Below are 13881 nucleotides of genomic sequence, written 5' to 3'. Positions count from 1 at the left end.
TGTTGCAACACTTCTTACTTCTATTTCTCTGGACAATTCATTGAATGAAAAAGCAAGGATTAACTGTTTGGTTCCATGATGTCGTGGTTTTGTCACGATAGAAATGATGAAGAATGTCATCTCTTAAATCATGCAAACTACATTTATTATTATTCCATTCATTTCTTCTTCCTTTCCATTCGCCGAAAGCCCACCACGTGACCTGCAAATTACTGCCTACAAATAATGGTCTGCTCATGTGTAATACCGTCTAAATGTGTTTTGCTGCAAAAAATATTTTACTTATGCGTAATTGTAACCGGGCTCTCGGGTGAAAAACTGGCAGATCGCTTCCGTGAGCTGCCAGAAATTGACTTAAATATGAGAACAAACTTGGCGATCGAATGATAAAGCAATAATGTAGCCATCTCCGAATAACCTTTAGCCTCTTTCTTAAAGCGAGTCTTGATGCCCATCCTTTCATATGAAAATGAGATTTCATACACATGCAAAGTAAACTCATTTTCATATGACTGGTTGTAAACCAGGCCTCGTTTTGATAAAGAGGCTAAACTTGGTTATCGCAAATTATGATCCATCAAATGTTTTTGCTGTCGCACAATTCCTCCAAATGCTTCAGCTGAAATGAAAATACACACGTCATTTTATTGAGCACGGCCGTGCGTACATAAAGATTTTGTTTATGATGGCTCAATAGGAATTAGGTAGGACTGTTATAACAACGCTTACTTTCAAGTTCGAATCAGGGTCTGCGAGCATGCGAGCAGTGCGTTTAGTTTTGCGAGCACTTTAGAAACTACAAATGGCGAATGCAACGAGCACTTCGTAAAAATTTTGCGCTAGCCGGAATCTCTCCTTTATTAGAAGGAAACGTTTTGCACCAAGTAATCTAACACGCATTTCGAGTTACGGATTCCATGATCGGCAAACCGGTTTCAAGCTGATTGACTGAAAAAGATTCAACGCAATGAAAATTCATTCGGAGGCTTCTAGGGTCTAGCCAATGGCAGCTATACAGATCTTACAAGCTCTGAGGGTGGATTAGTAATAGTAATATTCCTTATGTCCTCATGTCTCTAAGTTACTTTCTACTTTTGCGGGTGCCTTTCGTTAAAAATTCTTACGCGCGTGGACGTCAGTTATGGTAATAGGACTGAGTGGAGTCTAACTCGGTCTGTTATCATAAGAGTGATAACAAAATCGGACGACCGTGCAGCGGGAGTCGGATTTGTTCATCGCGTTTATGATTACCGACCGAATTGGACAACACGATGTCTTATTACCAATTAATCATAAAAATTACAATTTCCCAGAATAGAAGAATAGCCAAGATATTAAAGAAAGGGAAAATTTGCATTAAAATACCTACAATGGAGATGTAACATTCTAAGGTCACCGCACCTTCTACCGGTAATTAGGCGCCAAAAACATAAAAGCAAGCGCGCGCACCCACGCACGCACGTAACTACAACTTTGAATGTGATTGGCTTATTGAACTGTTAAATAACAAACTGTCTAATAACAAACGGTCCGATAACAACTTGGCAAGTAAATTAGTGGAAAATAGGAATTGTTTAAACCAATCACAATCGAGGAAATTGTAATTTTTATGATTAAACGAGGAAGCATGTTTCCAGAATGAATGTTTCCAGACGCATTCATATCACGCGCATGTCTTCCCAACGTTTCCCACTTTCACAAAACTAGAAACATTGTTTCCAGCGTCAATTTTGGTTCCAAGATGCAAATTATGCTTCCGCTACACGACAGAGAATCTGAACAAGAATCCGAGCATGCGAACAGCTGTAAAACATTTTCGAGCACGAGCAAGGAGCACTCATCTAGTTTTTGCGAGCAATTCGAGCAAAGGCTAAATTTTGCAAGTACTTTTAAACTGAATGGGACCAATTAATACCCCTACTAAAAAATCGCAATTTGCTATATTTTTTTATTTCGTATATCGCCATTAATTTTAAAAGCGTGGGTATCCTGCTTGCGCAGCGCATATCATGCTTTGACGAAGAAGTTTCACTTCGTATCCCGCCTCGAAATTAAGCTCATCCAGAATTCAACCAAAAACCTACGTAATATGTCATCCCTTTCCTCGAAATTTTGTGGCTCAATATGAAATCCTGTTAAAATTGACAAGAGGAAGAATAGCTTTGATCAAATCGTAAAAACCACTTGATGTAGTGACTGACACATATAATAAATTCACGATCTTCCGTGTATGTGAGATGAGCCACTTTGGAAACGATCTCACAGTCTTGTCCCTAGTAACCGTCCCGCAAAGGACGGCGAGATCAGACGTTTCTAAAGCGAATTGTCATTTAACACTTTGAAATTTAAAAGCTTGATTAACAAAAGTATGCATTGGTCAAGGCGAAATTATTCCAAGCGTGCTTTTTTTAAAATTCTGTGAATACAGAAAAAAAATCTCTTTTGTTGTTTCCGCTTGTGACGTCAGATACCCAAGACTATTCCACTGTTCCACTTTACTGAAGATAAAGCTACCACACCCGTCTGTCCAGTTGATATGCAGCCTAACCTGAACCCATCGAGTGGAGCTCAAAGCTACCAAAGTGCTGGCGCAGATTGCACACGAAGTGCAAAATACAACCTTTCATTTTTCCTGGGAAATTTAGGTCGCAGATTCTCTGAATGGAGCGTCAACGCTGATGAGGCGAGGCCTGGACACCATACACAGGTTAGCGTTTTACTAGACTTAGTTTATTAAATAATTTTCTACCAAGGCAATTAAGTATTACCCTTTATACCATACCATAGAAAATACAGCCAATCAGAATACAGGAAAGCCTTTGTATATTCGACAGTATTACATCCAACCTTTCCATCGTGCGCTGCGTTTTATGTGGTATTGATTGCGCTGGCCACTGTATTTTCTATGGCATTGTATAAAATAGTTATGCAACGCTCTCTCGTGGTATACCATGGAATATCGATATATCCCACGTGTCTCATTTTTTTTTTGGTATTCACAGTCGCCTAAAGACACGTGTGTATATCGAGAAAATGCAATTGACTCGTGGGATATTCCACGGTGTACCATTCAAAAGTGTTACATAAGTAGTTGTATCTTGCAGATTCACTGTGGGAAGCAGATTACATTTTATATATCTGAAATTTCTTGCCACCTCAGTACATTTAAGAGGTACAAGAATTCAACGGCAGAGTTATCTACAACAACCACCTACTTTTTATTATAACATTTTATGTAATACATCAAACACGAGAGACGGTGTTTCATCGGGATATCCAAACACCGAGAATAGAGTTGAAAATACGACGCACAGCGTAGTATTTTTGACGAAATTCGAGGTGTTTGGATAGCCGATGAAACACTGTCTAGAGAGTTTGATATATCTTCTAAATCGAAACGAAAACTAAGGAGTAAACAGACAAGTAAAATCATCAAAATCTATGCTAACTAAGACCGGGTATCCAAACCTACCTCACGGTTTTTATTTTCCTTGTTTTAACTTGATGAATTATTAATGAGTTTGAGAAGTAACATTATAAGTTCCTATATCGAAAGGGTTATTTTATTTTTAAAATTTAACGGCAGTTACACACAGTCAACGAGTCGCAGTAGTGTAACTCACTGTTCACTCACCAAAAGAGGTTGAAAGCGGTTTAATTGTTCGCGGATGTGCAACACACCTCAACTACTGTTCGCTAAATAACAATTAGATTTTCGCTCTCAATTTCTATGAGGTGATCGTTGATGAAGCCAAAAAGTTGCGAAGCTTATTGGTTCTTTTAGTGAGGTCAACTCGCTAATAAAACCCAACAGCCCGCAGGTTAACGTTTCTCGTAACGAAAGGAAAACTATTCCAAAACTTTTTGACTGAAAAATATATAGAGCGGTTTTCATTTGAGTATCGAAAGCCATTCGCGTTTGGTTTGGTTGCGCATAACTGTGACGCTAAGCAATGGACTTAAAAAACACGTGCCATTTTGTCATCTAATCAGAAGTAACCAATCATTACTCGCTTCCACACGTTTTCCCGCGCTTTGCATTGGCTACATGTATTGCTTTGAGTTCTGATTGGTTTACTGGATTGTCTGTGAAATTTTTAATTGGCCAGAATGATTACTTCAGTTTTGCTATGAAAACTGCTCTACAACAATGAGCAACACCCAGTTATCGAAACACATGAGGAAATTTGGGAGAACGAGAAATGCTGTGGAAACACAAGCCCCTATAACTCGATAGAAACTCGGAGAGCATGTTTTATATTTCTTTTTGAAAACACCGCGACAAAAAAAATCATTCATTTTGATCATCAAAATGTAGATTCTCTTTGCTCGCGCTATCATTACATCAACAAGGCTCGTGCTAGTTCTGTGTTCCTGTCAAGTTATTGTACTAAACCTGCCTGGATTTGGTGATCAACGAAACTGTTCCTCGTCGATTCCTTGCTCATAGAAAACTCGTTCTCATAGTTATTCCTAACGTTCAAGGTAACACAGAACATTTCCGTGACAACTGCGGCGGTGTGATTAGTTGGCTTGACAGCGTCACCTATTACACGGCGTTTACAGAAGATTGGGCTCTATATGCTGACAATCCGCTCATAGCTGAAGATACAGACACTTACAAGTATGAACCCATGCAGAAGTTTGGAATGCTGAAGTGGCAGGTAAGGAGAGAGTGCGCCAATCAAAGCTATTGTTTACTCATTTTTCATCTACTGAAGAAGGGCTAATTCTGAAGCATTTTGGAAACAACCTACTCTTTGGCATTTAAAAGGGCTCTCAGGCTCAAATTTTAGTTTATCATTTTAGAGTCACACATCATTAACTTTTAGGTCGGTTCTACTGATTCTTTATTGTTTACCCATCTTGCTACATGTTGCATGTGTGTCATGTTACGTTACGTTACTTTACGCTATGCTATATTACGTTACGTTATGTTTTGTTACGTTACGTTACATAATGATTGTAAGAGTAGTTTTCCGCCGTCATCAAAAATTTACTGAAGATCATCCATCAAATTGTACCAGCTTGTTGTATCAAACGCGAACACGCAACGAAACTGCTAAGATTGTTTAACAATATAAGAATATATCTGGATAGCTTTCTACAGAAAGAGGCAACTTATGTGGTTATGCAAAGTGACGCCATATATCATGCCTCGTGAACTCAATGGCAGATGTTTTTATGTTTTAATTCCCTTAATTATTGTTTTGTTTTATTGCAACACCATCACTCTTAAAGAAGCTACGTCACGTTTTGCGCATCCTGAAACGCTTAGCTTAAATTTTTCAAGTTCGTCGTTTGTAATCCATGTCAATCTTCTCCATCCTTAACGGTCCTTGTTTCTTTATAGTTTATTATTATCCCTCTAGTGTTTTTCCATCTTAGTCAACTACTACTTTCAGGTTCCCTTCAATTTAAAAGTAATTTCGTACGTGGCCAAAATAACTTAAACTACTGTGACTGAGCTCCTTTAAGAACGTAATTGTGGTGGCAGTTATCTCTTATTTTGTTCCAAAAACGACTCTTTTCCTTGTAGTTATCTCCACTCTTGTTAATGTAGGTATGGCGAGCTCTTCGATTGATCTTGGACACTGGTTTGCACTATTTTTGTTTCACAAGAGACACGGCCCTGGATTACTTTAGTAAATACGCGTGGGACGATACAGACCTTGCCCAGAAGGAGGTGAGAAAATAGCTCTAAGTCTATACTGACAGCAACAAATTTCCACTTTTCTATCAAGTGAGCATTACACTTGAACCCCTGATATTCATTTGTAGCCCGCGAGAGTTAAAAAAAAATGGCCCAGCAATTCACAATTCTTTACTAAAAGTACAATCAACGACTCGCAGCGAGAAGTGAAGGAGAGGGGGTTATATTTCTTGTGGTTTTATGCTCGGGAGAAACTCTATATATCAGGGACGGCGGAGCTGGGAGGGGGCACAGGGGGGTTAACTCCCCCCATTTCCAAGCAAAAAATACATAAAATGATAATTTTACAAACATCTCCAGACACCCTACAAGTTAGCGCAGAGTTTGTAAGCCCTCCCCCCCCCGGCCCAATTCAAAATACGTTCCGCCATCCCTCTATATCTACGTGAATACTGATTTAAGATCGCAGTTAATTATCCCTAAGATAGTTTCGTTTCTTCATACTAAACACTTTCTACAGACCAAACAGTTTCTACAAAACAGCAATAAACAATAAATATTTCAACTAGACATGACGTAAGGCTGATCAACGGATTACTGAGAAGTTGAACAAAAATACCAGATCCAGTACCTCTCGACATAGCTGAGTATGTTGAATTATTCTAATTAGCTGGACGTTAAGATAGGTCAGAACGTATTGACCCAGCAGGGAGCTTGATTAAGAATAAGTTCAAATCCCAGTGGAGCCTAAATTAACCTGCCAGGATGTGTGAAATCATTTCATTTCTCACTAAAATCAATTCATTCAGTTTACTTTGGTTTATATGTTGTCCTCTTCACATCTGTTGTTAAGCAATTTTTGAACATATCCGAGCAATGTTCTTTTATACCCTCGTCAGGTGACTTGGTAGCAGAGCGACCCCGGACAAGCGACCGCTTACACGATTGGTCAGCTAGAGATAAAGAAATCCAGAAGCTATTCTAAGGGAGCTCTGGGCAAAGATTTCAGTCTAAGAGACTTTCACTATCAGGTGCGTTTGCTCTTACTTGCACTCTCTTTTTGAGACTTTTCAAAGGAAGAGAGAGGGATAAACAGATCAGAAAGCTTGTTTGCCGGTCAACTAAGTTCATGTCATAGATGTGCAACATACACTGTAGCTACGAATGGGGTCCAAAACGGAGAAAATAGGGAAAGAGTGCTGGGGTACGGAGATGGGTCGTAGGGCGTAATTTCAATGTAGTGTAAAGATGTGTGGAGCTCATTTATACAACAAAAACACTCACTGCAATCCTATGTATCAAGCCTTGTGAGGCAAACGAAATCCAAGGCCCAGAGTGTTTGAATAGAGGAAAATCTTAGCAGAAGAGGCGGCAGTGTTATTAGTTTTAATTTGGAAGCTAAATTCACTGTTCATGTTCTTTAGGTTCTTGCCCAGGGATCCTCGCCACATGCTTACTTATCCGATCACGTGACAGAGTATGTGGCTTGCGTCAACGATAAAGCAAAAGAAGTTTGTGACGTCATCCTGAATCCACCAAAGAAAACCGAGGCAAAGAAAAGAACCAGTGAAGTCCGCTGGCAAAAACCACCGAAACCCATTGTACACTACATATGAAGCTTTGTTGATAACGCTGGTATCGCTAAGACAGTACATTCTTTTGTTTAAATGTGAATTCAGCTGAACTAAGGTTACATTCAGCAGAACGTAATGAACATCACTGATTGATTGATTGATTGATTGCTTGCTCGATTGCTTGATTGATTGATGGATCGATGGATCGATCGATTGATTGATTGATTGATTGATTGATTGATTGATTGGTTGGTTGGTTGATTGATTGATTGGCTGGTTGGTTGGTTGATTGATTGATTGATTGATACACTGATTACACGGGTTATCTAAGTAACAACAGCAATTGCTGCAACCTGTGCGGCCATTAAATTTTTTGCCCGAAATAAGAGACCTCGCCCATCCATTAAGAAGAAAGGACGAATTTTTTTAGACTTTTAAATGTACATTAATATAGAATTTTAGAATATTAAACTTTAATTGATATAACATAATTCAGGTGTTTTTTAGGACAACATATACGCTTTTATATCCTTTCTTTGTTTGCTAATCTTTCAATTTTACATTTTTTTTTAAGAGAATCTTATAATGCTATTAATGAAAATATTTGGGTAGAGTTAATACAGTGTCCCCAGTTAGCCCACGTGGGCTAAATAAAATTGACCCTTAAATAAAGTTCTTACTTACTTAACTTAATAACTAGCTGATTGATTGATTGATTGATTGACTGATAGAATTAACGAGCTCAAAATTTAGTTTGTACAGCTGCATGTTTTCGTTATAGCTTTGTAAACTAACACACGATGGTGACATCAACTAGGTAGTAAACGGAGGATAAAAACGTTTTGTAGTCCACAATTCTTGACAACACAGTAGGGATAAATGAATTTGCCAACTCCGTCACCAATGACTTTCTGCGCGTCCTTTTTAATATGACCATTCACCATATATAAGATCAAAGGAATGGCATTCTCCTAGGGCTGAATTGTAATAAGGTGTTGCGAACTAAATACAGTAAAGAACGAAACAATCAAATGATCTCTTTGAGAACCACACGCGTGTTTGGAAAAAAATTATATATTTACATTGCAAATCACATTGTTGCTTTACGTTCGTTGTTTAACATGCACGTTCAATGTTTAAACTGGTATAAATTTTCCTTTTCCCTCGCCATTGGGTATGAAAAAGTTTCAAGCATTCCGTTTGTTGCTGCGCTTCTGTTGAACGAAAGTCGTTAGCAATCTAATGACCGTCAAAATAAGAACCTTTCAATGATGATCTCCAGTTCAGTGAAGGACATAACGAATTACTTCTCTTGAACTCTTTATCTCACGAAGTTGTTCAGAGCTATTGCATAGAGGACAATTTTGACAGCATCCTCTGGCTTTACACACATAACGGTAGAAAATACCCTGAACCTGCTTGACAGAATGCTTAAAACATTTTCACTGGTGCGTCGTGTTCTGGAAAGCCTGCCGTTGATGATCCTGTTCTCTTCTGAGAGATTTCCTTTGTTACTTTCCAGTGGAAAAGCAGCTAGATAAAAAACGGTACCGGCTTGTTGGTGTAACTACCATTGAAAAATTTGTCAGTTGACTCGGGAAGCAAGGTAATTGTAAAAGAACTAGTAATGTATACTGCTTTTTGTTTTGTTTTGTTTTCTAAAGGTATTAAGTAACTTTTTATCTCGAAAAGCGATGAGAAAAATCAGTTAAAAATCTAAAAAGAACCTTTCAATGAGTATTCCCAGCAAACTGAAGGACATCACGAATTCATTTGGCTAAAGTTGCTTTTTTAATGGCAGAAAAGTTCAAAGGAATGATGATATCGACGGTCAAATGTTTTGCCCAGTAATTATCGGCATATCGGACTGTACCCTCTCTCCACCGTTATCGATTTAATATTGATTACTGTAAGACATATTCAAAGTCTTACGACCATTCCGGGATGGAAAAAGGTATTATTATTATTATTATTGTTATTATTATTATTATTATTATTATTATTATTATTATAAGAATTGTAGACTAATATAGCAGGCTATAAATACCAATGCAAGCCACAAGACAAGACACAAAATGTCTTAAGAAGAAATCTTGAGACTTGAGACTTGAGGCTTGCGGCTAACGGTTAAATTTTTCTAACAGCCAAATTTTTGGCCCAGTTTACGGCTAATGGTTAACTCCATTGAGACCTCCTTGCTAGATTTAAGTGAAGTTCCAATGTTGTACGCATTCAAAATATGGAATAAAATTGGGTTCTAAAAAAGACCTTGAAAAGTATGCATCACAATAGGAACTTAATTTCTTTTTGGTTTGAAAAAGAGTCATCAATGGATTAAAAAAAAAAACTCTATAACTGATGCAAGGCTATTTAAAAGGCTTAAAGGAGCTCAGTCACGGTATTTTGAGTTATTTTGGTCACAAAACGGTAGAAAATCTGAAAATAACAATTTAATAAGATAGAAAAACACCGAAGAGACAATGATAAACCATAAAGGAACAAGGATGGCTAAGGATACAGAAGATTAACCATGACAGCCCCTTGAAGGGTTTTGTTTTAATTCTTTTGAGCTCAGCCCAGAAATGAACCTTATAAGCTTTTGAAGCTTTCCTCGGGCAACTTATGGCCTGAAATGTTATATTAAGGCGAACCACTACTGTTAGAAGAACAAAACAAACTGAGCTATCCGTGAGAGGAAGAATGAATTTCTTCCCATAATGCATTGCGACTGAAACTAATAGAATTTATTTTAAAAAAATCGTGAGGTCATTATTCGGCGACGAGGACTCTCGTGACATCATCATCATGGCGTCCTCTTTGTGTCTGGGAATGGTGAGCTCTTTTATAGTGCGCAACTCCTGTATTTAGCGGCTTGTGTGTCAGTGAAAGACCAATGTACAAATGCTTTGTGTAATTTGCCTTGATTATACTGTGGAACCCCGCTCTACGGACACCCACTTATAACGGACAGTCTCGTTTGTCCCAGCAAAAAACTCATATAATTTCTCTAAAATTAACCCGCTTTATACGGACACCGGCTAACGCGGACAACGGACACTTTTCTGTGTTCCGAGTCACTCTCATATATTGTAAACCCCGCTTTACGGACACTGGTTGCTGGAGTCTGCACATTGTCTATTTTCATTGTCACAATTATGAGATAATAGTAAATATTGTACCCTGTTCAAATAATGAAAGATTTGCACGGGTTAATAAAATTTTATTATTTAGAAAAAAAAACCAGTAACAAAATAGCGTGACATATTAAACTTTGAACAGTCTGTCTTTCTTCCGCTGTTTGACTCTGGTACTACGCATAGTCCTTAAATAAATTTTTCTCCCACCTCTTACGCACGTTTCACTTCCTTGGCTTTATGTTGCATTCGTTGCTCTTAATCTTCTTCCTCTTTGATGTTTTTTGCTTGCTGCAAGTTGTACCAGGATCATCTTCCGCTCGTATTGCTGGGTTCACTTCTTGCTAACGTCCAGTAATTGTTCAATTAAAACCACGTGTTTGCGATGACCAGTCGTTTCAATCTGAATCTCTACGATACAATTTTTTTTTTAATTGTTTTGTTCCGTTTAAAGTAAGTTTGATATAAAAATGCTTTTGAAGAAAGGGTATCCACTGTAAGCTTCCTTAAATTGCCTGACTAGTCATGTCTTCATTCTATTCTGAAAATATTTCTTAATCCATATTGGTTAAAGAAAAATTAGTTTCCAAGTAACACCTATATTGTTGTTTCACCTATTTAGCTATTAAATTTTCTAAGCTTGTCAAGGGGTCCCCCGGTAGCCCAATGGGTTACGCATCTGACCTGCTGTGCGGTCTAAAGGGCATATATACGCTCGACGCAAGGCGGGGACTCCGCTTCTATTCTTTTTTTTTTTTTTTTTTCTCTTTCGTTTCAACTTCAATGGATATTTTTTTTTGTACAATCCTCTTTTCTTCCGTTTAAAGCAATTTTGACGTGAAAATGCTTTTTAAGAAAGGCTATGCACTGTACGCTTCCGTAAAATGCCTGACTAGTCATGCCTTCATTCTATTTAAGCCCTAACAATTACCTACTAACCAATATGAAGATACCAGAGCCAATGGAACACCAAGTGTTTTAAACATGTGATTTATAACGAGTTTTTCAACCGACTTGAAAAGCGCTTTCTTAAAATGAAAAATTATTTTAGATTTTTAATGATGGTTTTATTAGAACTTTATCGGACTCAATGTGGCAGACAACTCAACTTTGGCCTAAGCTTTGGCAGCTATAAAAAGGTTTGCTAAGACGGCGAGTTACTATTGTTAGAAGAACAGAAATCCTTAGAGTAGCTATAAGTTGTCGTGACGCCAATGTGTTTCAGGTCTAAAAACATTTGTTTATTTATATTTGTGAAAGCAAAATTAGTTTGCCAGTGACACTTATATTATTGTTTGACGTATTTAGCTTTTAACTTTTCTAAGCTTCTCAACAACTCCTCCCGTAGCCCAATGGGTTACGCATCTGATCTGCTGTGCGGTCGAAAGAGCATGTATACGCTCGACTCCAGTCGGGGGACTCCGCTTTTATTCTGTTTTTTTCTTTTTCCTTTCAACTCAATTTTTTTTGTACAAACCTCTTTTCTTCCGTTTGAAGTAGGTTTCATGTGAAAATCCTTGCTAATAATGGGTATACACTTTAAGCTTCCATTCTTTTCAAGCGCTAAAAGTGACCTACGACCCAATATGAAGATACCAGAGCCAGTGGAACACCAAGCACTTTAAACACATGATTTATAACAAGTTTATTAACCAAGTGTGGCGCATTTATCCAAGTGTGCCGCATTTTTGAAGAAAGCCGCATTTTTCCAAGTGTCTTGCATTTTTCTAAGTGTGCTGCATTTTTCCAAGTGTGCCACATTTATCCAAGTGTAGCACATTTCCTGTGTGGCGCATTTTTCCAAGTGTGGCGCATGTTTCCAGGTGTGGCGTATTTTTCAGAGTGTGCCGCATTTTCTTAAGTGTGGCGCATTTATCCAAGTGTGCCGCATTTTCTTAAATGTGGCGCATTTTATCAAGCGTGGCGCATGTTTCCAGGTGTGTCACATTTTTTCAACTGTGCCGCATTTTCTTAAGTGTGGCGCATTTTTCCAAATGTGCCGCATTTCCTTAAATGTGGCGCAATTTTCCAAGTGTGGCGCATTTTCTTAAGTGTGGCACATTTGTCCACGTTAGGCGCATTTATCCAAGTGTGCCGCATTTTTTTAAGTGTGGCACATTTTCCAAGTGTGCCGCATTTTCTTAATTGTGGCGCATTTTTCCCAGTGTGGCGCATGTTTTCAGATGTGTCGCATTTTTCCAAGTGTGCCGCATTTTCTTAAGTGTGGCGCATTTTTCCCAGTGTGGCGCATGTTTTCAGATGTGTCGCATTTTTCCAAGTGTGCCGAATTTTCTTAAGTATGGCGTCTTTCTCCAAGGGTGCCGCATTTTTTTAAGCGTGGCGCATTTTTCCAAGTGTGCGGCATTTTCTTAAATGTGGCGCATTTTTCGAAATGTGCCGCATTTTTTTAAGTGTTGCACATTTTTTCAAGTGCGCCGCATTTTTTTAAGTGTGGCGCATTTTTCCAAGTGTGACGCATGTTTCCATAAGTGCCGGAATTTTCCAAGTGTGCCGCGTTTTCTTAAAGTGTGGCGCATTTTTCCAAGTGTGCCGCATTTTCTCAAATGTGACGCATTTTCTCAAGTGTGGCGCATTTTTTGGCGCATTTTTCAAAGTGTGCTGCATTTCTTTAAGTGTGGTATATTTTTCCAAGTGCGGTGCATTTTCTTAAGTGTGGCGCATTTTTCCAAGTATGCTACATTTTCTTGAGTTTGGCGCGTTTATCGAAGTGTGCCGCATTTGCATAGGTGTGGCGCATTTCTCCAAGTGTAGCGCATTTTTTTAAGTTCGTCGCATTTATCCACGTGAGGGGCATTTATCCAAGTGTGCCGCATTTCCTTAAGCGTGGCGCATTTGTCCACGTGAGGCGCATGTATCCAAGTCTGGCGCATTTTTTTCAAGTGTTCCGCATTTTCTCAAATGTGGCACATTTTTCCAAGTGCGCTGCATTTCGTTAACTGTGACGCATTTTTCCAAGTATGCCGCATTTCCTTAAGTATGGAGCATTTTTTCAAGCGTGGCGCATGTTTCTAGGTGTGCCGCATTTTTCCAAGTATGCCGCATTTCCTTAAGTATGGAGCATTTTTTCAAGCGTGGCGCATGTTTCTAGGTGTGCCGCATTTTTCTAAGTGTGCCGCATTTTCTTAAGTAGGGAGCATTTTTTTAAGTGTGGCGCATGTTTCTAGGTGTGCCGCATTTTTCTAAGTGTGCCGCATTTTCTTAAGTATGGAGCATTTTTTTAAGTGTGGCGCATGTTTCTAGGTGTGCCGTATTTTTCTAAGTGTGCCGCATTTTCTTAAGTATGGAGCATTTTTTCAAGCGTGGCGCATGTTTCTAGGTGTGCCGCATTTTTCTAAGTGTGCCGCATTTTCTTAAGTATGGAGCATTTTTTGACGTGTCGCGCATGTTTATAGGTGTGCCGCATATTTCCAAGTGTGCCGCATTTTCTTAAGTGTGCCGCATTTTCTCAAATGTAGCGCATTATTCCAAGTGTGGCTTATTTTCTTAAGTTTGGGGCATT

At 38.6% G+C, this 13881-nt stretch overlaps 1 pseudogene; it reads left to right on the top strand.

The window, feature by feature from the left end:
* The first annotated feature begins 2461 nt into the window (after window positions 1-2461).
* On the top strand, window positions 2462-7269 carry LOC145500966 (uncharacterized; annotated as a pseudogene).
* Window positions 7270-13881: the final 6612 nt, after the last annotated feature.

This window comes from Orbicella franksi, chromosome 1, assembly GCF_964199315.1.
Source record: "Orbicella franksi chromosome 1, jaOrbFran1.1, whole genome shotgun sequence".
Taxonomy (NCBI): Eukaryota; Metazoa; Cnidaria; class Anthozoa; order Scleractinia; family Merulinidae; genus Orbicella; species Orbicella franksi.
Note: the sequence above shows the minus strand (reverse complement) of the source record. Positions and strands in the feature narration are given on the sequence as shown.